The 27,511-nt window shown below is 36.1% G+C and overlaps 1 protein-coding gene across 1 annotated transcript in view; it reads left to right on the forward strand.

The window, feature by feature from the left end:
- Window positions 1–17,566, forward strand: part of LOC100727084 (uncharacterized) — a 357,749-nt gene extending 340,183 nt beyond the window's left edge. Inside the window, exon 8 of the mRNA XM_063229000.1 lies at window positions 346–17,566. The gene's annotated coding sequence lies outside the window, so the exon portion shown is untranslated. The remainder of the gene's footprint in view (window positions 1–345) is intronic.
- The last annotated feature ends 9,945 nt before the right edge of the window (window positions 17,567–27,511 follow it).

Raw genomic sequence — 27,511 nt, forward strand, 5'->3', positions numbered from 1 at the left:
GTGCAGGAACCTCACGAAGACCTCTGGGTTCTCTCTTACTTACTCACCAACTCACAGCTGTTTAGTGATTTACCTCCTACCACTTTCATCACACCTTTGAGTAAAATTAGATGCTTCTCTAAGCCTTTCATTTCCTTTCATTCTGCTACATGAGAGGAAAAATGCTCTGTCAAGATTCCTAGATGTTTGAAGACCATCTTTGTTTAAATAATTTTCTCAGAAAACACATAAAGTTTCTATCACTTTTATAAAATGGCAATTCTATCTTCTTCTTTGAAAACATGTTAGAATAAAAGATGCCTGACACCTGATTAGGAAAGTGACATATATTTTACTTCCTTTCAGATGAAACCTTCTGAAAATGTATTTACTCACTGGGGCGGTGACAGCCTGTCCGGCAAAAATAATTGATATCCTTTCTGGTTATTAGAAAAAGAGAACAATGAAACAAGACCTTTCTCCTACCTTCAAAGATGAATACAGTGGGAAAAAAAGAATTGGCATTAAATTAAGGTTTCCTTTTAGGCACATCTATCCAGTGACACATTCTTGTATAATTATAGGAATTCTTTGCCTCATTGGGGTCAATAACCTAGTCTGGTGTAATATTTTCAAATATTTCTGCCATGAAAGGTATATTCTTCTCTTGAGCTAAAGTAAAATATATCTGAAAATAAGCAAATTCATATGATATTGTATTTCCCTGAAATGCTACGTATATCACATATAGTAGTGTGACTTTTATAATTCAGCTTAATATAAACAAAAAACCTTTTCTAAATAAATGTTCATTTACTTCTGAATGAAATTTGAGTGGCTGGTGCAAGGATATATAAGTTAAGTGATTGTGAGAAAACCTGGACCTACTTTTGGAAGTTTTATTTTTAACCTGCATAAAATAAGTAAAGGAATAGTACTTACTTAATAGAACTCTCTGTTCTGAGGCTTCTCTGCAGTGATGTGTAAGGAATTATATAAGTAATTCTAATTATTGTGGATTACCTTTATAGAATTGTGGCTTTGCTTCTTATTTGTACAAAGCACATGTAGGCAAAAATTAGTCTATTCTAAAAGAGGATCTGTCAGTTATGCTGTAAAAAAATTAACACCTGGTTGTTATTATTATATTAATTACTTATTTTCAAAAGGTTGCAACCAAGGCTGAGAAAAGGTTCTTTTAAGCACCACTAGCCATTCATGGTGGAACACGCCTGTCATCCCAGGATTTGGGAGGCTGAGGCAGGAGGGTTACCGCGAGTTCAAGGCCAGTTTGAATTAAAGACTGTCTCAAAAAATTTTTTTAAAAAGAATTTTAAAAGCATCACTGTTTTCATAAGAATATTTACAACATTAATTTCTTAAATTTTTTCATAAATGCTTTTTCCTTCTTGTACTGTTATACCATCAAAATCAAATTATTATCTATAAATATATTAATATATATATTTTCTTGGTTCCTGAAATGTCATCACAGGGCAATGTTACTCGTTTTAAAACTCTGTAAAGTAAGGGTATTCACTGTAGTAGAAAGGTGGATTAATCCACGGCAGTCCCAGGAACCAGAAACTGAGCCACTTTGCCAAATTCCATATTACTCAGAAATATCCCTGTTTCTAAAGCAAAGCATTCTGCTGTACATAAATCAATCTGTGGCAGATCCCATCTGATCACAGCGTTGTTGTGAGGCATCTGTAAAAGTCATGCTTTGCTGACCTAATGGACTCTCTGTCTTCAGGGAAGAAGAAAATCGGTTGTTTCTGTAGGTTATAAAGTTCCAAGCCATTGCTTCCCACCTGAGTGAATTAATTCCATTATAGTGATTGTTTCCATAGTTAACAAGTAACTTGTCAGAGGGCTAACTGTCCATGTCTGTTCTCCAAGCCATTAGGCAATAAATTGGATATAATGTGTAATTTTCGTTTTTGAAATAATGAAATATATTATGTTAAATCCTCTACACTCAAATCTTCTTCAGCAAACCCATACAATTTCATGTTTCTGATCGTTGAAAACTACAAAAACTCCCGCTTTTCAAGAGAAACTCCATTTTCCATCTAGGCTTATTGCCCGGCTCCTTTAAGAATGTTTGACCTTGGGGAAGGAGACATGGAGAGCGTATTTTTACTTGATTTCCTGCACATTTTCTCAAATCTGCCCTTGAATCTTTTAACTCTTCACTAAACGTGTGATTCTTAATGAATCTAAAGAGATTCAGAATTTTGCTAAATGTTATATATTATTGTAATTATTCCATGGATAGCGATTCTAACCTTAAGGATAAATATTATAAATCATAAATTAATTAAAACAATGAATACTGAGAAACAGTGATTTTAAAAATAAAGTGTGTTAAAATATTACATCATTTTCTTTACATTTTAACATGTAAAATATATTGCCATATTATCTCACCATTTTTCATTTTTTTGCCTCGTTATTGAATTTAGCACTAATTCTCTGAATTGAAAAAATTGAAGTAAAAAGGGTGACCAGCCCTGACTAGTTAATGACAAAACAAAGGTAAGAGCACAGACGTACTTAAAACACCATCTCCTCTGGTATCTAGTGGCAGTAATGCATGGGTACTTTATCAGATTTTTTATCTAATAAATCAAGCTCCTTCCTCAATAATTGTGACATTTGTTGCTTTCAGATAACATGAACAATTCATGCCACCAAGCAAATAATAGCAGGCCTGTTTACTCCCTGCCAAACTGTCAGATACGGAATCTGCCCTGATGTAGGTACAGGCACTGGTGCTACTACATGAAAAATGTGAAGGAAGGTGTTTTCTTTAACAATAACCAGAGATTTCATTTGGCATGTCATTTACATATAAGACAGTACTATCAAACTGTGAAGCAGCTACCATATTGCCAGTCATAGTTCACTACATTGTTGTTTTTCTTCTTTAAGAGAACGGTATAACCTCTATCATTGCAAATTCTCAAAATGAATTATCACTGAAAAAGCTACATTATTTTCAATCAACATGTCACCAACCGTTTCCATCTCTTGTTTTCATGGAGAAATTGTGTTTCCAGTACAAAAGCCACAATGAAGACTTTACGTAGAAGCCAACATTAAAATGATGCCAACAGGCAGATGGAAACCAAGTTAGAACGAGAAAATTGTGAGCCAGTTCCCTAGCTGTGGCTTTAACCTGGTTTTACCCTGATTTCACTGTCCTTATTGCTGGGATTCCAGTTGTTTATAAACTGAATTCCCATGTAGTTATCTTGCTGACACTATAAAATGGCATATGATGTTTTGTGTTAAGTCAATCAATGCCTTGTGCCACTCCTGTATTTATTTTGAGTTTTCAGTCCTCGTGCTTTCCTCCTTCTTCTGATATTTTCTTCTGCTGCTCTTCTGAAAATCACCTGGCCATGAAGCAGAGCTTCTTTTCAGCAGCTGACAGGTTGTCACTGAGGCCTACCAACCAATTCACACCCCAGGGGACTCTGCCCTGGGAAGAGGTTTGCTATCACTTCACTGACACCCTGGTTAGCTTAGAAGTTACTCCTCGTATTTGGACTTCTTCAAGGTAATCCTTAAATATGAAAAATAACTGGTTGTTTTGAGCTTATACTTGAAAATGAAACAAGCAATAAAACAAGTTCATTTCAATTGGAGAAATAGTCTGTTTCAAAAGATCAGTGGATGAATTTTCTGACTCCATAACTTAAAATCCTTTGAATAAGGTCCCCAATAAGAAACTATTTACAGCATGACTTTTTGTTCACTCTTTGAAAACAAGGTTATCCCTATTACATAGAATTATCAAAGTATGATTTCTTCAATTTCAAAATATGATTATCATATGTGATGGTTTATATTTCAACTTTACTGGGTCAATGAATCCTGCCTAACTGGAAAATAATATGTCTATGTGTATGTAAGAATATTTTTGAAAAAAGTAGCATTTGAGTTAGCAGAAGATTTCACGAGATCTGTTGCCTGCAGTATAGCAATGTAGGTAGGCATCAACCATCCAATCTTTCATCTCCCTCCCTCCGCCCATCTCCCTCCTTGATGGTCTTCCTCCCCCTTCTAGAACTGGCACATCCGTTTCCTCTTGTCTTTGTATTTCAGAGCTACTGGTTTTCAGGCATTCAGACTCAAGAGGCTTACACCAGCACCAACCATCTCCTACTTTCCACTCCCCCCAGTTTCAGGTTGTGAAATTGGTCTTCTTTATACCACTGGCTGTCATGAGTCTCCAGCCAATTTATAAATGCCACGTCATGGGCTGCTCAGGTCCCATAATACCCTGAACCCATTATCATAATATATCTACTTTTGTATATGCTTCTGTGTATTCTATTAGTCATGCTTCTGTGGAAAACTCTAGAACATCATATAAAAATAAGATGAACATATCAAAGATTTCATTCAACTTATTAATGAAGAATCAGATAGGGTTTTCAGTTTTTATTTTTTATTAGCATGTTTGCATTACATAATGATTAAATTCCTTGTGGGAATTGGTAATACATCTCAATTTTTTTTATCTTCTTTCCCTCCCCTCCTTTTCCTCTCCCTCCATCTCTTGATCACCTTCTCATTTGAAAAACATTATCTACTTACTTCCTATTATCTTTTATTTTGATCTATTACTTATTTGTATTTTGAGTTTGTCTTATAAGAGAAACCGTGCAATGTATAACTTGTATGTCTGATTTATTTCATTTACTGTTGTGATCTCAATGCATCCATTTCCTATAAATGACTCGTTTATCCTTCTTTATTACAGAGTACTACTTCATTGTGTTTAAACACTGAGTTTGCTTTATCCATCTATCTATTGATGGAAATACAGACTGCTTTCAAGATTTAGCTATTGTGATTTTTGTGCTGCTGTCTACATGGGTGTACATGTATCACTATAATATGATGTCATTAAGTCTTTTGGAGAGATACCTAGAAAAGGAGTAGCTGGTCAAATGGAATTTGAAGTTTTATTTTGCGGATTATCAATACTGATTTTTATAGTGGTTCTATGTTCCCACTGAACCTAAAAGTGTTTCCTTTTTCCCTCAGTCTTGCCAGCCTTTTGTTAGTGTTTGATGTTTTGGTAGTAGCCATTCTTTCTGGAGTAAGATGGAATTTCAGATTGAATCTAGACCCAAATATTTCCAACAGAATTTTAAGAAGAGTTAAATGATTGGAGCATTGAGTACTTATAAGCAATTTAATAAAGAAATATGAAGTTACATTCAAATATTTCAAGGAAAAAGACACTATGGTAACTACTATTAAGTCGGGTTATTTGGTGGTGAAGCGCTAGGTTGCTGAAACTGTCATGCTTTGACCTGTATTGTTATGTTGTTATGTCCTCTTTTATCTCAATCTCTCCCTTATTCATTAAAAAAATTAGTTATTTTTTATGATTTTTTTCATTAAGGGAAAAAATCAAAAAAATTTGCAGGATATATAATAGTAACTTTTTTTGATTTCCCATTAACTTGATTTGAAGTCCTGTAATACTCCCACTATCTTGTTTTGACTGATTAGACTCTGTTCCGTTCTGTATCATAGTATCCAGTTTGAGGGTATAGGCAACTACTTTGAAGGCAATAAGATTCACTATGATGCCCATTCTGGTTTGACTATTATCTTCTTTGGAAGTCCTGTAATGTTTACAAGGTTTAGGTTTTATTGATCTTGTTCTCTACTGTTTTGTTCAACTTTAAAATACCTAATGAGATAGACAATTCTTTTTAAGGAAGCAAGAGGCATTATGGTAACCATTGTTGATAACTTTGTACTCTGTTTTAACATCATGTGCTATGTCTATCCTTGGTTTTGACTGACAGCTGTGTTTTGCCATATTTGACTTTATTCTCTTCCAAAAAAAGTAATAAGAACCAAGGAATAATAAAACCCAAAATGTGTAAATTTTGTTGTAAAATAGAGAAAAAAAAGTGCTCTAAAGGATACAACTGCAAGTATCTTTAGGGGTGTTAAATAGATGACCATATTAATGTTTTTGGTTGAATCATTGAACACAACTGTTTGCAGTCTCAATGTTTGAATGTCCACTTTGTATGCTTTGATACTGTGACTTGAGCAACTATCTCTAAGATGATAATATGTAATCTATTAACTGGTGATTTCTTACTGTTTTTTTTTTTTTGTGTAGTTCTGTATTACTTGTACCCTTACACCGCTTTGTTTTGTCTTGTTTTTTCTCTTTTTCCTTTTAAATAAAATTTTTTAAAAAAGATAAGATTGTTAAAAAAAGAAAAAAATCCTGAAGAATGTGCAAAATGACAATCAACTGTGACTTGTATCTTTCCTTTTGGACAAAAAGATTTGCATTTCTACTAAACAGAAATCTACAGTTTAGCAGGTAATTTCACTGGATTCAGTCTCTTCATTAGTACTGAGTCACACTTTATTCATATTCCTCAATAATTCTTGGTTAGGCCTACAATGCCCACATAAAATACTGAAAGACTATATATCTTCCAAACTTGGTTGACTTTTTCTTAGTAGAATGAATGCAAATATTTTCTATGACATTCTATCATTTATTACACAGTTCACCAAATTATTTTTATATAACCACCAGAGATTATGATACATTTTATATAATTCTGTAGATTTCTTTCTTTCTCATGAGTGAAAACCTAACAAGAATAGGTGGAAAAGAAGGAGGAAGAGTAACTAAGGAGCTCTAAGGGAGGGAAGGAAACCTCTGCAATTTGTTTTCAGGGAAAACCAGCGTTCTATGAAATGAGAAGACTTTTCTAATGTAAATCCTAATGCTTTCCCTCACAAGACACAGATTTGGTTTAAAGTGCAACTTCACTCCCCACTTTGTGGAATTTAGACAATTTTGTATAGTTTAAGATGAATTACTTACCTAATACTATTGTCTAACTTTGCATATTAGGAAACTAAGACTCAAGACCAAAATAAAGTTTTCCATCAGCCAGAAGTTCCATGGGACAGCCTTAGTGTGCAGCTGTGTGTGAGCACCGCCCCCGACCCGGGAGTTTTAAAGGAGAGTTACCAGTTAAGAAACAGCACACAAAGCTTTATCTTCTTGCTCAGTCGTGTAGTCTCTAAAATTGAGAGAGAGATTTTGTAAGGATTAAAAGATGGACTATACATGAATATCTTTGTAAAATTGAAAAGCACTTTGGAAATCTAATAGTTGATCTATTTTCACACATTGAGAAGTAATTGAGATCATGAGTCCAATGTCTACGTAAGTCCAGTTGATTCAGTAAGTGCCTTCTCTTTTTATATACAGTTCATATTAAAATATACAAAAATATGGTAGCTATTATTGTTAATAGACCATCCTTGTAAAATGCTCTAAAATTTCTAACTTAAAGAGCACCATTCTGATAAAATGTGCCATTATTATATAAGGCGTTCCACCAGCAGAGGTTTCTAATTATTCTTTCCATGCATAAAAAATGCAGCTAGAAAAGCTGATAAATGGCCAGCAGCTACTTCCCTGCTGATTACACAAAATTTCATTATAGTAGAACATTTAACAATTTAATTCCGAGCTCCCATAGGAATAGTCTGTAAAATGTTTTTGCTTAGGTCTCTCTTTAAACAGTGAATTCTCAGTTTAAATACAATGTACATCAAGCCTTTGCCAAAAGCAGAATTAAATAATTTAGTTACCAGAGATGAGCCTGAAGATGATGGATAATGACAGAAAACTAAACACAACCAAGACATGGTCCAGTGTTCTCTTATTATTATTAGAAAGACAATAATTATTAAGATGAAAATAGGCAGTTTTGAAGCAAAAGCTACTCTCCTGATCACTAAGGCATATATCATTTAATTTCCTATACATACTATAAACATTTTTAAGGTGTCTTTATGTATTTTATTTACGCCTTTCTTTTACAAAGTGCTTCAGATAGTTGTAGTAATGGCTTCCTTACTTTATATTTTATATTTTTATAATTTGTATTTATATATTCTGTGTTCCTTCTCCTACCCCTGCGTCATTTCTTGATGCTCCTGATTGCATGAACGAAACAAGGTTCCCCTGAGGCACTAATGTGTCTTCTGCCTGCTGCACTGAGCAGGCGTGTTCTCCCATTGTTTGTTGTTGTTGTTGTTGGGTTTTTTGTTTGTTTGTTTTTGTTTTGGGGTACAGGATTGAACTCCAGACCTTGTGCTTGCCAGGCGGGTGCTGTGCCTGCTGAGCTAAATCCCCAGCCCCTCCCACTGTTAACTGGAAGAGCAAGCTCCAGCCCCACTGCTCTGAAAAGTCCACAGGCAGCGCAGGGGGCCGAGGCCTAAGGAGGCTGTCTAAGTCTGATAATGCGAGGAAAGCCTTGGAAGGACTGACTGGCACATCAAATGGCGTTTATTCCCACCTTCCAACCATCTCGGGGATCTTCTTCTTGTGCCTTCCTCATGTGACTTCTATGAACACCATTTTGGACACTGCTTCCATTGGCTAAATGCTGACCATCTTATTCCCTTCTTTTCCAAGGATCCTGAAGGATGATCAGTTATTTCAGTTACACCCGGAAGTACTCCCATCTCTCATTCCTGCTGAGATGCTCTGGCACACTGCTGACCTCACCTTTTGTTCACACTAGGCCCTCTGCTTCTCTTTCCTCTGCAGGCACAACACGCACCACACAAGTTCCTGCCCACGCACATGGACAGCATTTGGGGTAGGGAAAAAGAAAGGTTTGCAGCCAGATCAACCAGTGGTTGGGTCCTGTGCTCATCAGCTGCATCACCTGTAAAAGTGTGCTCACTTCTCACACCTCTGCACCCTACTCTGAGAACAGAGACACCCCACACACTAGGACTTGTGGATGAAAGAGAGCCTCCAACCCAGCACTCACACTGCTGTCCCTGTGGAAGGCCCTGTAACACAGGCTGCTCCAGGCCTAGTGCTCCTGGAATGTACTCTGCCTTGCCTTTTTTCAAACGTTCACTTTTTTGTTGTTGTTAAATTAGCATCTTCCTGTTGGGCAAGACTACTTAAGACTTAGGAAAAGAGGTTGACGAGATGACAACAGTGGGGAAGTTTCATCCTGTTTAATAACCGTACAAAGGCCTTACAATAACTTCTGCCTGTACCACCTCCCCTCCCTTCCATTTCTTACATCCACTTGTACGCTTTGAAGGCCAAACTCAGAGTCTTTTAACTGTATTAACATTTTATTTGATTATCACAGCTGCTGGTAACTTCTCTCACTTTCCATGGACTTTTAAAATGTTATTATTTATTTATGTTTGTTTTCTTCACGTCTCTCGTTTAGCATAGATATGTCTCACTGTTCTCATTTGTTTAATTGACCCAAAGAGCTGTCCTCTACCAATGTTTTGCAACCCAAGAATTAGAAAAATATATTTAAATTGTTAACTCAGACCTAGAGAGAAAAACATTAGCTATAATCCTACAGATGTGCAGCATCCTCTATTTTACCATCACTGAATACTGTAAAATGAAATAATTTCACAATGATTTTCTTCTTCAGTCGTTGTTGTCTCCCAACTTGGTGCCAAAATTCAACAAATGAAAAACAGGATTATTTTCCTTGAATGCGCTCCTGTTTTCATTGGTTGTTAGCAATTCCAAGGCCTGGAGACTTGGGCAAGATTCCAGCCAGGACATTATGGGGAAACTTGCCATGTCCCCACTCAGTTTGAGTCCTCTTTCTTACAGTTTGGAAGTTTCAGATGAAGCTGTGTTCACGGTTCCCATACTCTCTGTTTAAACTGAGACCAGCCTCCAAGATAAGAACTTTTTTGAAATTTTAGAAATTTAGTATAAGAAAGCCACTCACTGATTTCATTCCAGTCAAATTTCCCACAGGATTCACAGAGAGTTATAGATCACATCTTATGTCATTTGGTGAAAATGCAAATAATCTATGTTTTTAAAAAGATAAATTTTCCTATTTTGACAACTGGGTCTTGGATTAAAATCTCACACTTTATCACAGGTTATTGCTTTATTTTTTTCAAAACTTTTGGTGAATTGCCTTTATGAAATACATAATATTTCATAATGTAATACATAATATTACATACATAATACATAATATTACATGATGTAACAAACTTACATGTTTGTAATTTTTAATTTCTTAATTGCCAAAAAGAGAGAGTGTCCTTTGCTTAAGGAGAAGAGTTAGTTGGCACAAAATGTATATCTGTTTGTAAAATGTATATATGCTTTAAGTTGAACTGTGATTCAGGTATCTAGAAGATGAGTACTGTGGTATTACTATGCTTGCTTCCATTTGCAATTTGCAATTTTGCAAGCAAAACTGACTTGCTGCTTTCACAATATCGTTGACTTTGGACAAGAAAACGCATATGTATGTCCTAAGGGAGAAAAGTGGGAAGCATGTCTTTCTTTTAACATCCATCTATGTTTTAGCATAAATCTGTGATTTTATTGTAATTATTCTTTTAAAGAAAGACAAAACGTGAATGATTTCCCTTGTAACAAAGCATCCTGATTTAATTGTGTGTAGTAGTTTATTCTGGTTTCTGACGTCAGTTGTGTTCTTCCTGACAAGCCCCTGTTTCTTGATTCCCTCGCTCCTGCTACGTCTTGTAGCTTGACAAGAAGACATGAAAAGACTGATGAAAACCTGCCTCATGCCTCCAGCGCTCGGCATCTTACCTCAGCACTTACTCAATACTTATTTATTGAATAGTAACCTAATTTTCCCTCTAATGCAAGAGTTGGTATGAGGCAAAAAGCAGTGGACTCGAGTTGTGACACACAGTGACAGCATGGGGCTAGGGAACGGGACCTCAGATGCCAGCAGGACAAAAGGTGCAGGGAGGAGAAGGATGGAAGCTGCTCCACCACAGCAGTCGGGGAGCCGCGGGACTCCCACGGGTGTTAGATGCGTGAGGGTGGAACTTCTCTCTTCTTTTCTTCTTCTTTGATGTCATACACCTTGCACAACACTTGATGTGGAGACATTGAAAAATGCCATTAATAAACACTGTTGATACAAACAGAAATAGCATATTCTGAATACAAAATGGAATTAATTGATACCTTTTCACCTCTGAAATACTTTTAGGTTTTACCAGCGTGATTCTGAAGTTGATGCTCTCATTTGACAGAAAACATGTTCATATCAAACAGTAATGCTATATGCATAATCACTACTGAAAGTAATATTCCCTGTTTATTTTTAATATTCAGTTGTGTGGCAGTGACTTGGTGTTTAGTAAAATACAAGGTGATGCAGATACAATAACTTTTAAAACTTCTGTTTTGGTAGAAAGACAGGATTTCTAATCAGTGCTCCACCTTTTAATGTCATTGAATTGATGCTTATGTATTCAGGGAAAAAAGAGAAGAGGAAAAGATACAGATTTCTTGAGAGAATGAAAGTTAACAGTGATTAAGTGCAGTACATAAAATTATCATTTTTTTTTTTTTTGTCTTTTTCATTTTTATTGGTACCGGGGATCGAACTCACGACCGCCTGCTTGCAAGGCAGGTGCTTATGCCGCTGAGCTAAACCCCCAGCCCCCTAAAATTATCATTTATGATTAATTCAGTTCAATTAATTCCGTCTATCTATCCCTTACTTGATTTATTCAATCAACTAGCATTTGTTTTAAAACCTATTTTGTGTCAGGCTCTGCGCAACACCCTGAGAGTACAGGGATCAAAGACTCCATCAAAGAATTCAGTCTGTGTTAAAGACAGATGTATTTGCAGCACCTAGGGGCAGCAGAGCTTCCCGCTAGCAAATTACAGGGGGCTGGCAACCTAAGGGGCCGGCTTCAGCAGCGGGCCTCACAGGGACCAAAACAGTGTCTGGACACTGGAGGAGTTCTCTGCCTTCAGCGGGCTTACAGTTTTTATTTCTCCTAGCTTTAACACATACGCTTTTTGACAGTTAATTGTGAAGATGCTTATAGCTCTGAGAAACCTCGGTGAAATTTCTGGAGAGAAAGACGGGATATAACCTCAGGCCTGATTCGAGTATTGTCATTCCCTACTGCAAAGAATTTCAGCACTATCATGATTTTTACTTAAAGCCACATTCACAGGTCTTCTCCAGGAAGAAAATCCAGCTAGTGAAGGCTAATTTTGGTGACATGACATGTTCGTAATATTTCTATGTTATCTATGAAATGCTGTAAACCTGTTTGTCCCAAGAAAACTCTTGCATTCCTGTCTTAATTAAATCTTTCAAACCAAGCAGTTTTCTGCAGGCTATAATCCATTCATTCAGGTGTAAAAGGCTGGAACCTATTTACATATTCACCACCCTGATAGCTGTGTCTGGAATAAAATAAATTTAGTTCTGAGTTGTCTGGCTTCTGCAGATATTGCAATTACTATTGTGTATTCAAGATTTCTCCTGAAGGATTCATTATTTAGGTCAGTTATGAAAAATACTAGAAATATGAAAATAGATTGTAAGCTCTTGGGGGCAAAGACCACATTCTGATTTTAGTTTTCTTTATTGCTCTGAAAGTGCTGTGTGTGCCTAACACTCCTTATAAATATGTAAATAAAAATAACATGATTAGCCAAACTAGAATAAAAGAAAGAGATTCTTTCTTGTAAAAGGAACTTTATGTGCTAAAATAACTGGACTTTAGTAAATGCAGCCACTGGGGAAAGAATGTTCTGGACTACATAGCTGTAGGTTTATTTTCTTAGGCTCATCACAATGGCAATAATATTTGTTTGAAGTTATAGCAATGAACTAAGATAAAAAGGCTATACATACACACCAGTAATTCAGTACCTGGCAAGAAGAGTGATTAGAGGGGCTAGGGATTTAGCTCAGCAGCATAAGAGCCTGCCTTGCAAGCAGGCAGTCGTGAGTTTGATCCCAGTTACTGATAAAAAGGAAAAAGTCAGAAAAAAAAAAAAAAAAAAAAAAAGAAGAGTGATTAGAGAACCAAGTTACCTTATCAGTCACTAGTGGTTGGGGAATGGCAGAATGCTGAGGAAAGAAAAGAGGCCAAGAAGTAGAATTCCAAGAAGGATAAAACAGACAAATGACTCAGCTTATATTTGAGGGGTCCTCTGAGGGACACCTGCACTCAGAGGAAATGTGATGTGAGAGAGTTCTGAGAATTACTTTAAAATGTAATATATATAGGTATATGTATATAAAGCAAAGCATAGCGATAGCTATACTGAGGAGTCCACCATCTGTAAAGCATAGTCTGGTTTTATGTTCTGAAATGCAAAAAGCAATTACCTGCTGGATAGAACGAGGGCAGATGAGCAAGGACGAGATTACAGGGCAGCAGAAGCCTGTGGGCAGTCAGGAAGGCCGAGACACAGAATGAGTTCCAATTAGAGCGGGTCACCGAGGAGGAAAACAAGCCTTTCATAACACATCGGAAACAAGAGCAAGGTGAAAAGAGGCACAGGTGACTCTGTTAATAAGAGGGGAAATGGCTCAAGATGGAGAAACTGTAGGATTTATGTTTATTTTTAGATTATGGGAAAGGGAAACGCATCACGAATACGGGACCGACTGCAGCCCCCAATCTGAGGCTCTGAAATAGTTATTAAAGGAAAGATCAAGCAATTAAAACTTCACTCATCACAGACACATTTAGTAAGAGATTTCCTGCAGGGATCAATGGAATGGATAGGAATCTGCCTTCTGAAGACTCTTGTTTTGTGTGATTCTTACAGATAGGGAGCCACCAGGGGTCGGATGAAGTTTCACAAATTAGTCCTCAGAGACTTCTCTGCAATACCTGTCCTTTTATATAAAAGTGCTGGAAATGAAATTATTATAACTAATTTTAAATATAAGACATGTTGGAGGTAATATCATTTAAACATATTTTAATACTTAAATATTGGACCATTTCTTCCCAAGTCAAGCAACCATGCTTTGATTCATAACTAATACAGGTGTGTCAATAGAAAATTAAATAACTTCAGTTTAGAAAACCATTTCACTAAAAGCTAAAGATTAACTTTGTCATTGCTTACATTTACTTTATATATCATTTTTCAAGTAGTGCAATACAAGGATAAGGTTAATGATATGCTATTCTACCTAGAAATACCAAAGCATCTGAACATGATATATTGGGTAGATGGCCCCAGAAATTAACTCATTTCAGTGGCATTTATCATGCATTTCATAAGGACATCTAACCATTTTACTGATCAGGTGAAGTAGTGCGATAACAATATGAAATGACATTTTTTTCCAAATACACTTAGGGGCTAGAGATTTAGCTCAGTGACATAAGCACCTTCCTGGCAAGTGTGAGGTCATGAGTTGGATCCCCAATACAAAAAAAAAAAAAGCACTTTTAAATCAGATTTTTGTGTCTACCTTTAATGGTGTCTTAACTGCAAGAGTTTAAAGAATACGGTGCTAGTAGTGAGGACTAGAACCACTTGGTTGTACTACCTGCTCATTGTGTGTCCTCAGGAAAAGCATGTAACCATTTGTACATCATTCTGTCTATAAAATGGAAAGTGAAAATGTACCAACTTCAAATGATTGTTATGCAGATTAATTAAAACTACCTGGTACAAGTGAAACACTCAGTAAGTGTTAGCATTATTGTACCAGTCAAATTTATGTTTCTTTTAGTCATGCTTAATTATCACTCAATTCAGTCTTTTCTTAAACCCTCATCCCCTCTCCTTTCTGTAGTTTAGTTCTGATGCTAAGTTGAGGGGATGCTGTAAAGAAATAGGCAAGTTTCTTTTCAAGCCATTTGAACTTGTAACTCATGTTGAGGCAGGCATTCAGCTTATGGTAGAAAAGGCAAGCATCCCAAGAGGAGGCCAGATTTGAGTTCCTCCACATAGATGGAATGGAGACCTTAAGTAATGGGAGAAATGAAGTCTCTGTGGCCCTCCCCTGGCCATATATGAAATCCATGTATGTCCTAAGAGGGGTTGGCATAGGAAGATAGCAAAGCATAGCTCCCTAATGTAAACTCTGACTCTTTGATATTTCCCTTATCTCTTGCTAACCAAGCAACCCCATAACGAGTCTGCTCTATTAGCAGCCAGTGACACTGGAGAGACACTGACAAGACAGCCAGGATTCTATTTCCTGGAACTTTTTCAGTTCTCATGTTCTGCCCTGAAAAGTGTTAAGAATGCAGAGAATGCTCTATACTATCCTCAGCCTTCTGATTATCAGGAATAGTGATGGCCAGTATGTACGCATACTATGCCCCAGCCTCTCAATACGCTCTGGCCGTGGTTGGCCACACACATTTCAGTGTGTACAGCACCAGACAAGCAATGTATCTTTGCGTTCAGCTTTGGTGCTTGTTATCAGTTCTGGACAACGTGAAATGCTTCTCATGACCTTGTTGCAAATATACAACAGTTTAAACCCAAGGCTTCTCGTTGTAGACTTATCTTCAGAGTCTTTAGACTTTTATCTCTGAGTTCTAACAGACTTTTTATCATTAAGAACGTCAAGTAAGAGCATGAGGAGCTGAGTCTTAAATATCTGATTTATTTCCTTTTGCTATCTGCCTTTCAACCTCATATATGAAATTCATTTTTAATTATTGACATCTTGGGAACCCCTATTGATGCAATTTCAAAGATTACAGTCCATTAAAGTTTTCCCAAACCTATACACGCGATTTAGCTATATAAAATATGCAGTAATAGGTATTTTAGAAACATACGTATTTACTCATTGTGTTCACAGGCCAAAAAACCAAAGCCAAGAAGAGTGCAGTCACTGGTTCCACATTACCATACTGGCCACAGATCTCCTCTTCTGTTGGAGCTCTCAGTGAATGCTGTGATTGGCTCCTCCTGTACCACAAATTCAGTGAGAGATGGAATAGCAATGCATTCAAGATCAAGATCATTACATAATGGCAGAAATATAATCTTGTCTTAGTCACTTTGTTCATGGCTGAGACACAATCCCCAAAACCCGGAGAAGGGAGTATATGTTATAGACCATAGTAAACTGGCTCCAAGACAGAAGCTGCAAGGCAAAGGGCAGAGTGGAGGAAAGCAGCTCAGTTCTTAGCAGCCAGGAAGCAGAGAGAGCAAAGCGGAAAGTCAGAGAGGAAGACATGACCATCCCTCAAGTCCCCAGGGGCCAGTGTCTAACAGGGCCCTTTTCCTAACAGCACAGGCTGTTGCTGAATTCATTAGCAGCATTCATGGATGAAATAGACCCTGTGAGCCAACCACCTTCCTAAAGCTGTGCGCCTGTGAGTTTTAATTGACATTTGAGACCTAAACCACAACAAGTGTCATTTGTGGGTAGCTCAAAAAATCAGATGCAAGCTGCTCATAAAAGTTCATCTTTGATCTTTGATATGTTAGATGTTGACTGCTTTTCAGTGGTGCCTGTCCCCCAGGCTGTAACCCTTGAAACGAGATGTCTTATCAGTACTTGCTTACTTTATCCCAAGATTCATGTGAAGAAAGCAAGTTCTCACACTGCCTTATGTTTAATAGCCTAACAATGTTGTTGGTTCTTACATGTTCTAACTAAGGAGAAAGTACTCATGAAGGGAACTTGTTCAATGCAGACTGAAAACTGCTTCAACTTTCATATCACAACTTCCAATACTCAGTAATCAAATGGAAAAAAATTAGAAAGTCTCCTTAATAAAATACTGCCATTTCTCTGGGTGTACTTCCCTGTTATTAGCTCATTACATCAACTTTACTTTTGATTTTGTGTGTTAGTAACTTCTCAGCGTAAGTCTGCTATGAGAAAATTGGTAAATAACACTTCAACTGTGGAGGACTGATGTCATTAAAGGTCATATTACATATATATTTTTTCTTGTTCTCTATTGATAATCTGACCTTGCCATCTTAAGAATGACTCTGAGATGACACTGATGGAATTTACTGTGGATGAAAGTCAGATCTAACACAATTGCAACATCCAGAGGCAGAGAAGCGTTAAGCCATGTCAGATAACCCCAGATAAGGAATTGTCATTCTCAGATTCTCTAGGTCAGAAAACTATTCTGTTTTCCTGGGCCTCAGCCCAAAATGTAATTCAAGAGTTCTTTTCCATACCTGTTATTTATGCTGGATCTCAGTCTAACTTGGTAACATCCAGCCTCCCAAATATAATTCATAGTGTTTTAATAATATCATTTATTATAGAAAAGATAGAAATACATGTTAAGAATCATGCATGTGTAAAACCTATTAACAGAACTGTTGACACAGGATGAAATGAACAAATACTTTGAAGAAAAAGAGACACTGCAGAACCCAGTGTTTATCCCAGAGTATCATCCCAGCAATACTGTTATTCTTTGTTCAGAGTGATTTTAGTCTGCTTGGGTTTGTTTAATCTCAACATAAATGAAGATATGGATAACCGCATGTATATTTAAGTGTATAGGATTGATAACCATATTACCAAGGTTTTGTTGAATATTTGAACAGAACTGTGCAGTCTCGCTGTTTGAATTCCCACTTTATATGTTCCACTTTTGTATCTTGAATATGTAAACATCAACTAGTGATTTCTTTTACTGTTTATTTTTTTGTTTGAAAGTATGTATTATTTCTACCCATTTTCTGTTTTGTTTAGTCTCTCATTAAATAAAACTTTAAAAATAACATTTATTGAATGTTTATTGTGTGAGAAGCATTGTGCTAATACTTCCTATACACTGTCACATTTAATCCTATCAAAAGCCTTTTGAAGTAATATTTTATATATGAAAAAGTTGAATGCCAAACAAGTAAGTGTCTTCCTCAAAGTCTGAAATTTATGTATGCTGGGATTTAAATCTAGACTTTTCTGGATTTTGATTCTACACTTTTAACTATGATACTGCTTTAAAACTGGGCATTATCTTTTTACCAGGAAAGTCATTTTTTAAGATTGGCATGATAAAGTTGAAATTCTCAATGGTATTTTTTAGGTTTATTTATGATGGTGTCTTCGCAATAGCTAATAAACATGCAGTTTTGGGTTTGAATTCCTTTTCACCCATTGGAATTCCAGAGTTTCTCATAGAATGAATTGCCAACCTTATGAATATATCAATTATTTAACATATTCGGTTGTTTCTATTTTCTACTCTTGGTGGCCAATGACTTGATCTGCTTATTTTTGTTCTTTATAGTTAATTTCACCCTGGACTTAATAAATACCTGTGTCAGATAGTGTTGTAATTTTCAAAGACTTTTTGTTAAATGATTTATGATTTATATCTGACAATGGTATTTTTGTATTGTTCATAAAATAATGAAAATGGAAAGAAATTTCTAGGAAAGTGCCAATTTATCTTTTAAAGGAAGTGTTCAACCGTTTTGTTATCCTAGAACATGTGTTGTTCGCAATATTAATAATAATGAGTGATGCCACTCACTGTTATTCAGTAGGTGCTGAGTTCATGTGAATATTCAAAGTGACTGTCATCTTAAGACTTCTCTTTTTTTTTCAGTGAGTATGTGCTCATTGTGATGTACCAGATACTTCACTACAAAACAATAAACAAATGGTTCAAGTATGACTTCAACAAAGAGAGAAAGAAAGAATGGAGGGTGAAGAATTACATTTTTGAGTGGTAATCTGTCAGCTACAACTAACCAGAATTTATCCCTTGCTAGCCCTCCCTGTATTCCTGAAAGAACCTATAACCATGATGCTAAACACACTATGTGTGAGCTAATCATTACCTTTTAATATCTAGGCATGTTGTAATTTGCTTTAGATTAGTCATATCATCATTTTGCAGCATGAATTTTATCGGGAAAAAAACCCTCATAATTGGAGAAATTGTTTTATGTTTATTAAGCAACTTACAAATTGTGTGTGTTGTATTTTGCTTAGTGCACATGTCATAGAAGGAGTTTCCAACACACAATGAGAACAAGCACAGTAAAAAGCTGGAGATGATCAGTAGAAGTTATCTGGAGGCTTGATTGAGCACATTTTAACAGCTGTCTTTTTGAGAGGCTATCACAGAACTTTGAATATACTACTGTGCAAAACAAGTCTCTATAAGAGGTTTATGAATCTTTGCTATGAATGTTTCTGTCTTCTCCAAAATTCTTAGGGAGAAATCCTATTTCCAAGGAGACAGACTTTTGAAAGAACATCAGGTAATGTGGACTGTGCTCTCATGAATGGGCTGAATGCCCTTAAAAAGGAAATACTAGACTGCTACTTTGCCCCTTTCGTCCTGTGAGGACACAGTGAGAAGGAACCGCTTGTAAATCAGGATGCAGACCCTCCCTGGCCACCAAATCTGCTGGTGCTTACTTGGAGACTTGTTTTCTCTAGAATTGTGAGAAATAAATTTCTACTCTTATTTAGCATCCCACAAAGTCTAAGACAGTGAGAATGTGCCTTCTTATTATTTGGCTACCAACACCTCCTTTTTTAGAAAGCAGTAACGGAGATGAGAATTCCTAAGCATACTCTGTGGAAAAAGAAATTCCATTATAGAAATAAAATTTGAGTGGCCCCCACTTATTTGGGCACAAAATACCATGTTCTCTCAGAAACCATAAATTATTAATAAATATTCCCCATATATTTTGATTGGAGAATAATTTTTACAATCATTTTAAATAATAAGTTACTGATGTGTTGAATTACATTTATTGATTTGTATATGTTAAACCATCCCTGCATTCCTGGAATAAATCCCTTTTGGTCACGATGTATAATCTTGATGATTTGCTGCTTTCTATTTGCCAGAATTTTATTAAGAATCTTTGCATAAATGCTCATTAGTGAGATTGGCCTACAGTTTTCCTTTTTGATTGGGTCTTTCTCTGATTTTGGTATGAAAGTAATACTTGCCTCCAGGAATGATTTAGGGAGGATTGCTTCTGTTTCAATTTCACTGAAGAGTTTAAGGAGTATTGGCATCAAATCTTCTTTAAATTTCTTGTAGAATTCGACCATGAATCCATTAGGACCTGGGCTTTTCTTTGTTGGTAAGTTTTTAATTACATTTTCAATTTCAATAGGTGATTTTGGATTATTCACAATTGCTTATCTTCTTGGTTGAGCTTTTGTAGTTCATATGTTTCTAGAAATCTGCCCATTTCCTGTGTTTTGCACTCTATGTGAGTAGAGATTTTCAAAGTAGGTATTCATGATCTTTCAGTTTCCATGGGATCTGTAGTAATTTCCCCCTTTTCAGGCCTTGTTATGTGAATTTGGGTTTTTTCTTTATTTTTCTTTATAAGGTTAGCTAGAGGTTTGTGAATTTTGTTTATTCTCTCAAAAAACCAGCGTTTTGATTCATTAATGCTTGGTATTTTTTTTTTTTAGTTTCAATTGCATTGATTTCTGCCATAATCTTTACATCTTCCTCTTTTCTATGAACTTTGGGTTTAACTTTCTTTTTCTAGAAGCTTGAGATGAAGCATTAGGTTGTTTATTTGTGCTCATTCTGTTTTCTTGATAAGACAATTTATTGCTGTATATTTACCTCTTAAGACCACTTTCATTGCATCCTACAGATTACAGTATGTTGTTTCTGCACTTTCATAAATTGTATGTATTGCTTTATTTCTTCTTTAATTTCATCTGTTGCCCACTGGTTGTTCAGAAGGTTATTATTTAATTTCCATGTATTTATGCAGGTTTTGTAATTTCTTTTGCCATTAATTTCCAATTTCAGTGCACTATGGTCAAATAATACACATGGGATAATTTCAATATCATTGCAATTACTTAAGAATGTTTTATGGGATGATATATGGTCGATTTTTGAGAATGTCCCATGCACAGCTGAGAAGAATGTGTATTCTGATATGGTTGGGTGGAACACTCTGTAAACATCTACTAAGTCCAGGTATGATTCAGTTCTATTGTTTCTTTGCTGACATTTTGTCTAGTTCGTCTATCTCCTTGTGACAATGGGGTGTTAAGATCCCCTGTTATAATTGTGTTCTTGTGTATTTGGTTTTTCATGTCCATTAGTATTTTTCTTATATAGTTGGGTACTCCTATAATTGATGCATATATATTTATAATTGTTAGTTTTTCCTCTTGAATTTTTCCACTAACGAGTATGTAGTGACCTTCTTTATCTCTTTTAATCATTTTAGGTTTGAAGTTCACATTGTTTGCAAATAAAAGTTACCCCTGCTGTTTTCTGGCTTCCTGTTGCATTGGATACTGTTTTCCATCCTTTGACTTTTAACCTGTGAGTTTCCTTCTGGGTCAGATGTGTTTCTTGTATACAGCATATTGTGGGATCCTGTTTCTCGATCCATTCTGTCAGGCTATTTCTTTTGATAGGTGAATGAGGCCATTTACATTTATGGGTATAACTGATATGTACCGGCTTGACTTTGCCATGTTATGTTCCAGTTGTTTGATTTCTGTTTTTCCTCCTTGTTTAGTTGCTTGTCCTATCTGGTGGTTTCTTTCTATTGTTGTTCTGGAGATTGTGGTCATCTTTATCTCTATTTAGTATGTCTTTCAATACATCACATCAACAGAGCAAAAAACAAAAACACACGGCCATCTCAATAGATGCAGAAAAAGTTTTTGATGAAGTCTAACACATGTTCATGATAAAAATCCTTCAGAAACTCGGAATACATGGTGTCTACCTCAATCTCATAAGGGCCATCTATGACAAACCAAAAACCAACATTATACTAAATGGACAAAAACTGAAAGCTTTCACTCTAAAATCAGGGACACGACAAGGATGTCCACTATCGACCAATCCTTTTCAATATAGTTCTGGAAATACTAGCCAGGGCATTCAGGCAAGGGAGAGAAATAAAAGGAATAAAGATAGGAAAGGAGGAAGTTAAACCATCACTATTTGCAGATGACATGATACTCTATATTGAAGACCTAAAAAACTCCTAGACTACTAGAGGTATTAACAAATTCAGCAGTGTAGCTGCATACAAAGTCAATGCTCAAAAATCAATAGCATTCCTGTACACAAACAAGAAACTCACCAAGAGAAATTATAGAAATAGCGCCTTTCATAATACCACCTAAAAATATGAAATACTTAGGAATCAAACTAACTAAACTATGCTAAAAAAGGAGATTAAAGAGGGTATTAGAAAATGGAAGGATATTTCTTGATCTTGGCTAGGAAGAACCAACATTGTGAAAATGGCCATTCTCCCAAAACTGTTATATAGGTTTAATGCAATCCCAATCAAAATGCCATTAAAATACCTCACAGATCTAGAGAAAACACTCCTGAAATTCATTTGGAAACAGAAGAAACCTAGAACAGCAAAGGCAATTCTAGACAACAAAGGCAAGGCAGGAAGCATCTCAATTCCTGACTTGAAACTATACTACAAAGCCACAGTGATAAAATCAGCATGGTACTGGCAAAGAAATAAACCTGAGGATCAATGGAACAAACCAGAAAATGCAAGCACAACTACAAAGGCATTCAGCCACCTTATATTTGCCAAAGGGGCTAAACATGTTCACTGGAAGAAGGATAGCCTCTATTAAAAAAAATGGTGTTGGAAAAATTGGCTTTCCACATGCCAAAGACTGAAACTAGACATATGCCTAGTACCATGCAAAAAACTAAAGTCTAAATGGATGAAAGATTTAAATATTAAAACATAAACACTAAATCTACTGGAAGACAAGTTAGGTAGAAGTCTTGGATACTTAGGGGTAGGCAAAGAATTCATGAACAAAATGCAAACTGCACAGAAAACACTTCAAAGAATCAACAACTGGGATTTCATATTACTGAAAAGTGTCTGCACTTCAAAAGAATCACAACAGAGTAAAAAGAAAACCCACAGAATGGGAAAGAATTTTAGCCAACAACCGCTCAGATGAAGGACTTATATCCAGAACATATAAAGAATTGAAAAACATCAGGCCCCCAAATTCAAAGAACCACTCCAAAAATGGGAAACTGAGACGAACACACATTTTTCAGATGAAGATATACAAATGGCCAATAAGTACATGAAGAAATAGTCACCATCACTGGTCATTTGAGAAATGAAAATTAAAACAGCATTGAGATTTTATCTCACTCCGGAAAGAATGGCTGCCTTCAAGAATCAAGTGATAACAAAAGTTGGTGAAGTTGCGGGGGGTGGGTTGGGGGGGAAGGAACACTTCTGCACTGTTGGTGGGAGTGAAAACTGGTAGAACCACTAATCAGTATGGAGATTTCTCAGAAAAGTAGGATTGGAAGGTCCATTCAATCCAGCTATTCCCCTCCTGGGTATTTTCCCAGAAAAACTGAAAAGGTCATATCACAGTGATACACATGCACCCATGTTCATAGCAGCACAATTTGTAATAGCTAAATCTTGGAAACAATCAAGATGCCCATCAACTGCAGAGTGGATGAAAAAGAGCTGGTGTTTTTATACAATGCAATATTACTCAGCTATAAAATGGATGATCTTGAGGCCTTTATAGGCAAATGGAGACAGCTTGAGACTACCCTCATTAGTGAAATAAATAAGAATCATATTTATAAATATCACATTACCGAGGCTGAGGCAGGAGCATCAAAAGTTCAAGGCGAGTGTGGGCAATATTGTGAGACGGTCTCAAAAGCAAATAAAAAGATTTATGGTGTAGCTCGGGGTGAGAGTGCTTGCTCAGCAGTGTGAGGCCCTTGGTTCAATCTTCAGTACCTGAAAAAAAATAAATAGAAAAAAGGGAAATGTAAAAACGTTAATAGTAATTATGTTTTCTTTTTGTTTTATTTACTGTTAGGTTTATACATGGGTTTTTTGTCCTTGTTCTATTTTCCAAGTTAAAAAAAAAAAAACTACATAGTTATTTAATATCACAATAGCAGTTTAAATATATTTTTGCTAAAATAAAGACAAACAACCATCATTTTTTGCATTTGGCCTAGACTTTTAAGTGAGCCTGATTTGTTCTAGTGCTTATTACAAATAAGGCCCATCATTTTACCAAAATGTAGATGGCCTGGCTCCCAAGGCTGAGGGAATTCTGATAAGCTGATAATACTCTTGCACAGACCTTCACTGATAGAATGGGCACATTTTAGTATAAAATTTCAGATATTTGTGGACTCTAAATATGTGATCTGCAGCAGTGCTGTTTGTACTCTCCATGACTGATCAGGTAATGAAATGCAAAATGAAGGAAGTCTGGCACAAACATTTCTGTTTTATTTAGTTATGTTAGCTCTTTTTAAACAAGCCCACAGAGGATTTCTTCAGTGTCTAAACTTGCTTCACATGGAATTTTTAACACATTATTATTGAAATGAAAGAGGGAACAAATCAATGATAAACATCCTGTAGGTGGAGCACATTTGATTTCAATTTGTACGAAACTGTTAGTTATTAATGCATTGTGAGACTCTCCACTATCCGTTTAAATGTCCCACACTCTTGACTGCTGACCAAGTGCCTCTGAATTTTCTGATCCTTACTGAGAACTTTTTCCACACTGTATGAATTGTCATTGAAACATGTACCCCAGAAGAGATTTCCAAAATATATACACATTCAATTTGGCATCAAAAAAATTTTTTTAATGGGCTTGGCTTTGGAAACAGTAAGAAAACAGGATGAGTCATGTTGTAGTAGTTACAAAAAGCTTTCTCTTGGCTTAGTGCCCTAGAAATATTCGCTTATGTAGAACTTGTTTAATCTGCAAACGAAAATGGAGGTGGGCTAACTAACATACTTTTAATATACAGGATATCCTCCATCTGTTTATACGTTTATTCCTGAACTCTTTTCAGGAATTTCCAATGACCTGGGCTGTTTTTTGTACTTTCAAATTTCCCTATCTATAGATAGAACAATTTCAGTGGGGTTAGGCCTTTGGAGAAATTAAGTGTGTAATACTGAGGTATAATGTAGACTATACTTAATTGCAAATTAATGTAGAAAATACTAGAAAATTAGTGGCTTTTTGCCTTCAATTAAACACGATCCGGGGAAAACATAAGAGGCTAGCAAAGTGGCTAAAGAATGTCTTCAAATGGCAGGATTAAAAAAAAAAAAAAAAACAGGATGCTGTCCTACCCCAGTGTCCATAGAATGTACACTTTCATTTCATACGTTTCACCTGTAGTTTCAAAATAGCTTTCTCAACTCCATACGCTGCCTCTCTGTTGATACGGCGTGAAGCAGGAAGGATAAAGTCAATGTGTGTTCCAGGAAACAGCTCCAGAGAGGTTCTGCATGTTCCTGTTTACGTTCCATAGACTGTGCCTATGACACATAGCCACATTTGCTGAAACAAAGCTTCAGGCCTACTTCCAAACTAGATGCTTCAGTGTCTCCTAAACTTATGAACTTCACTCTCATCAGTCAAGTATTTTGCTTAGTTCCTCAGAATTTCTGTGGGAAGAAGAGGCAGCCAGGATTACATGATTGCTGCAAGCCTCAACAGTGAACACTCACCACTAATAAATCAAAACCAAAGCACGAGAAAGAAATTATTAGGACAATAGTATAGTACTATGGAAGTAAAATGGGTGATAGCATGGATTTCTTTAAGGAAGACATAAGAAATTCTTTATTTTTGCAGTAGAGTACAAAAATAAACATAGCAGTGACCTCTGGCTTTCCATGAAGAGAAAAATTATGCTAGATCTTTGTTTTTCTGATTTCTAACTCATGACAAAGATTGATCTTCTGTATGTTCAGAGAAAACAGTGTGATGTTATGAAAGAGACAAACAAATAGGCTATCAAGAAAAGTGGAATGGTTGAAGACATGGTCCAAAGTGTAGATTTTGTCTCTTTCTTTCTATCTGTCTCTATCTCTCTCAATCTCTCTCTCTCTCTCTCTCTCTCTCTCTCTGTGTGTGTGTGTGTGTGTGTGTGAGAGAGAGAGAGAGAGAGAGAGAGAGAGAGAGAGAGAGAGTATACTAAATAGAAACTTCACATGTGAGAATATTAGGGGTGAAACTTCATCTGTAAATACCATCATTTGATACAGAAGACCATTTCAGCATCAGGAAATGAAACCACACAAGCTACAATCTCTGAATTCAAAACATGTCCATAAAAGAGAAGTTAAACATGACTGGGGAAAATGCATCTCTCTCAGCACAAATAAGTGTAAAAACTTGGTCATAAGTGAGCACTGGTTCATGGAAGGATGCTCAAGGAATATTGTGAAGAATTTTTTAGTAACTTGGATTTGCTCGGTTTTCTCATCTTCCATAAGTATATGAGAATCACCATACTTTTTGTAACTGCTGTGTTGCCAACCGACTGCCAGCCACATATATATTATAATTTGTTTTATGTGGCAAAATATTTCTCTTCCATTGTCTGAAATAATTGCTTTGGATTAAGGCTGAAATACAAATATTCTAAACACCTGCCGTTCTTTTGCTCCATTCTATAACTGTTGCTAACTTACTATTCACTGTAATTTTTACTGTGAGGCTAGAGGTTACATCAAATCCTCTCTCAACATAAGTCTTAGGAAGCAACTTTCAATCCATCAGACCTGGCACATTAAATTTCTCTGTCTTTCTTGAGTTAGGAATTATCCCCAGAAGGCCTTTGTTAAATGTGCGTTTTATGTGAAAGGGGAAACTTATTGACACATCATTTCGGAATAACCGACTGTTACATGGTAGAGAGAAGTGTACCGTGGGAATAAAATAGAAATCAATTATATCTTAAAGGCCATGGGAGCAAAGGCCAGGAATGGCAGAGCCTTCTGCAGAGTAGCACAAGGACGACTTCCAAGTGGAGCGTATTATCAAAAGCACTGGTGCTGAGTTCCTGTAGTCTTTCTGCTCAAAGGCTTCCCAAACCTTCTTATGTACTTAGAAAATTTTGTGAAACCTCATCAATTTGGATTTCCAGAAAAGACTCCAGCAAATCTGTCACTGATGCCAGACATTGATCTATTTGCGTCTCTGGGCTTTGCTGTGGTGTTCTTAGACCTGCATGCTTAAAAGTCCCAGATAATTGCATAGTACATAGTAAAACTAATGCAAGAGTACTATGGACATTTGGAAATGCTTATTATCTCTCAAGTGTTATCTCTTCCATGAATTTTTTCTATAAATCATTTGTTGTTTCCTCCCCTTCCAAAAAAGATTTAAGATTCATTTACTGAAAAAGCAGAAATATGCCATAAGGCGAAATTTCACAAGGGCTTTCACAAGGAGCATTCTTAGAAATAATCACAGTATTAAACAAGGTGGAAGTATTTGAACTGTGATAAGACAAGACTCTAAAATTTATTTATTCTAGTTTGGGAGGAAGGATGTTGGGGCTCAATCCAGAGCCTAGAGAATGCTATATGAGTGCTCCTCCACTGAGCTGTAGTCCAGACCCTGTAACTATAATTTTACTTTCAATAAGCTACTTAAGCAAAAAAAATAATAATAAAAAGATATTACAGGCATGAACAGTAATCATCAATAATTTTACCATACTAAGAAAGCAGTGTTGAATTTTCTTCCAGACTTTTTTCTTCAGTTTCCTTAAGTTCCTTTTTTCCTTAAGTTTTCTTATATATTTGCATTTTATTAATTCAATAGGTATTTATTCCATGAATTCTACACAAAAGGCACGCTATCCTAGATGATTATGAGATCACGATTTTATATCATGTGAC

This window comes from Cavia porcellus, unplaced genomic scaffold, assembly GCF_034190915.1.
Source record: "Cavia porcellus strain 051 isolate PalLab524CR breed Dunkin Hartley unplaced genomic scaffold, mCavPor4.1 scaffold_17, whole genome shotgun sequence".
In the NCBI taxonomy this organism is placed as follows: domain Eukaryota; kingdom Metazoa; phylum Chordata; class Mammalia; order Rodentia; family Caviidae; genus Cavia; species Cavia porcellus.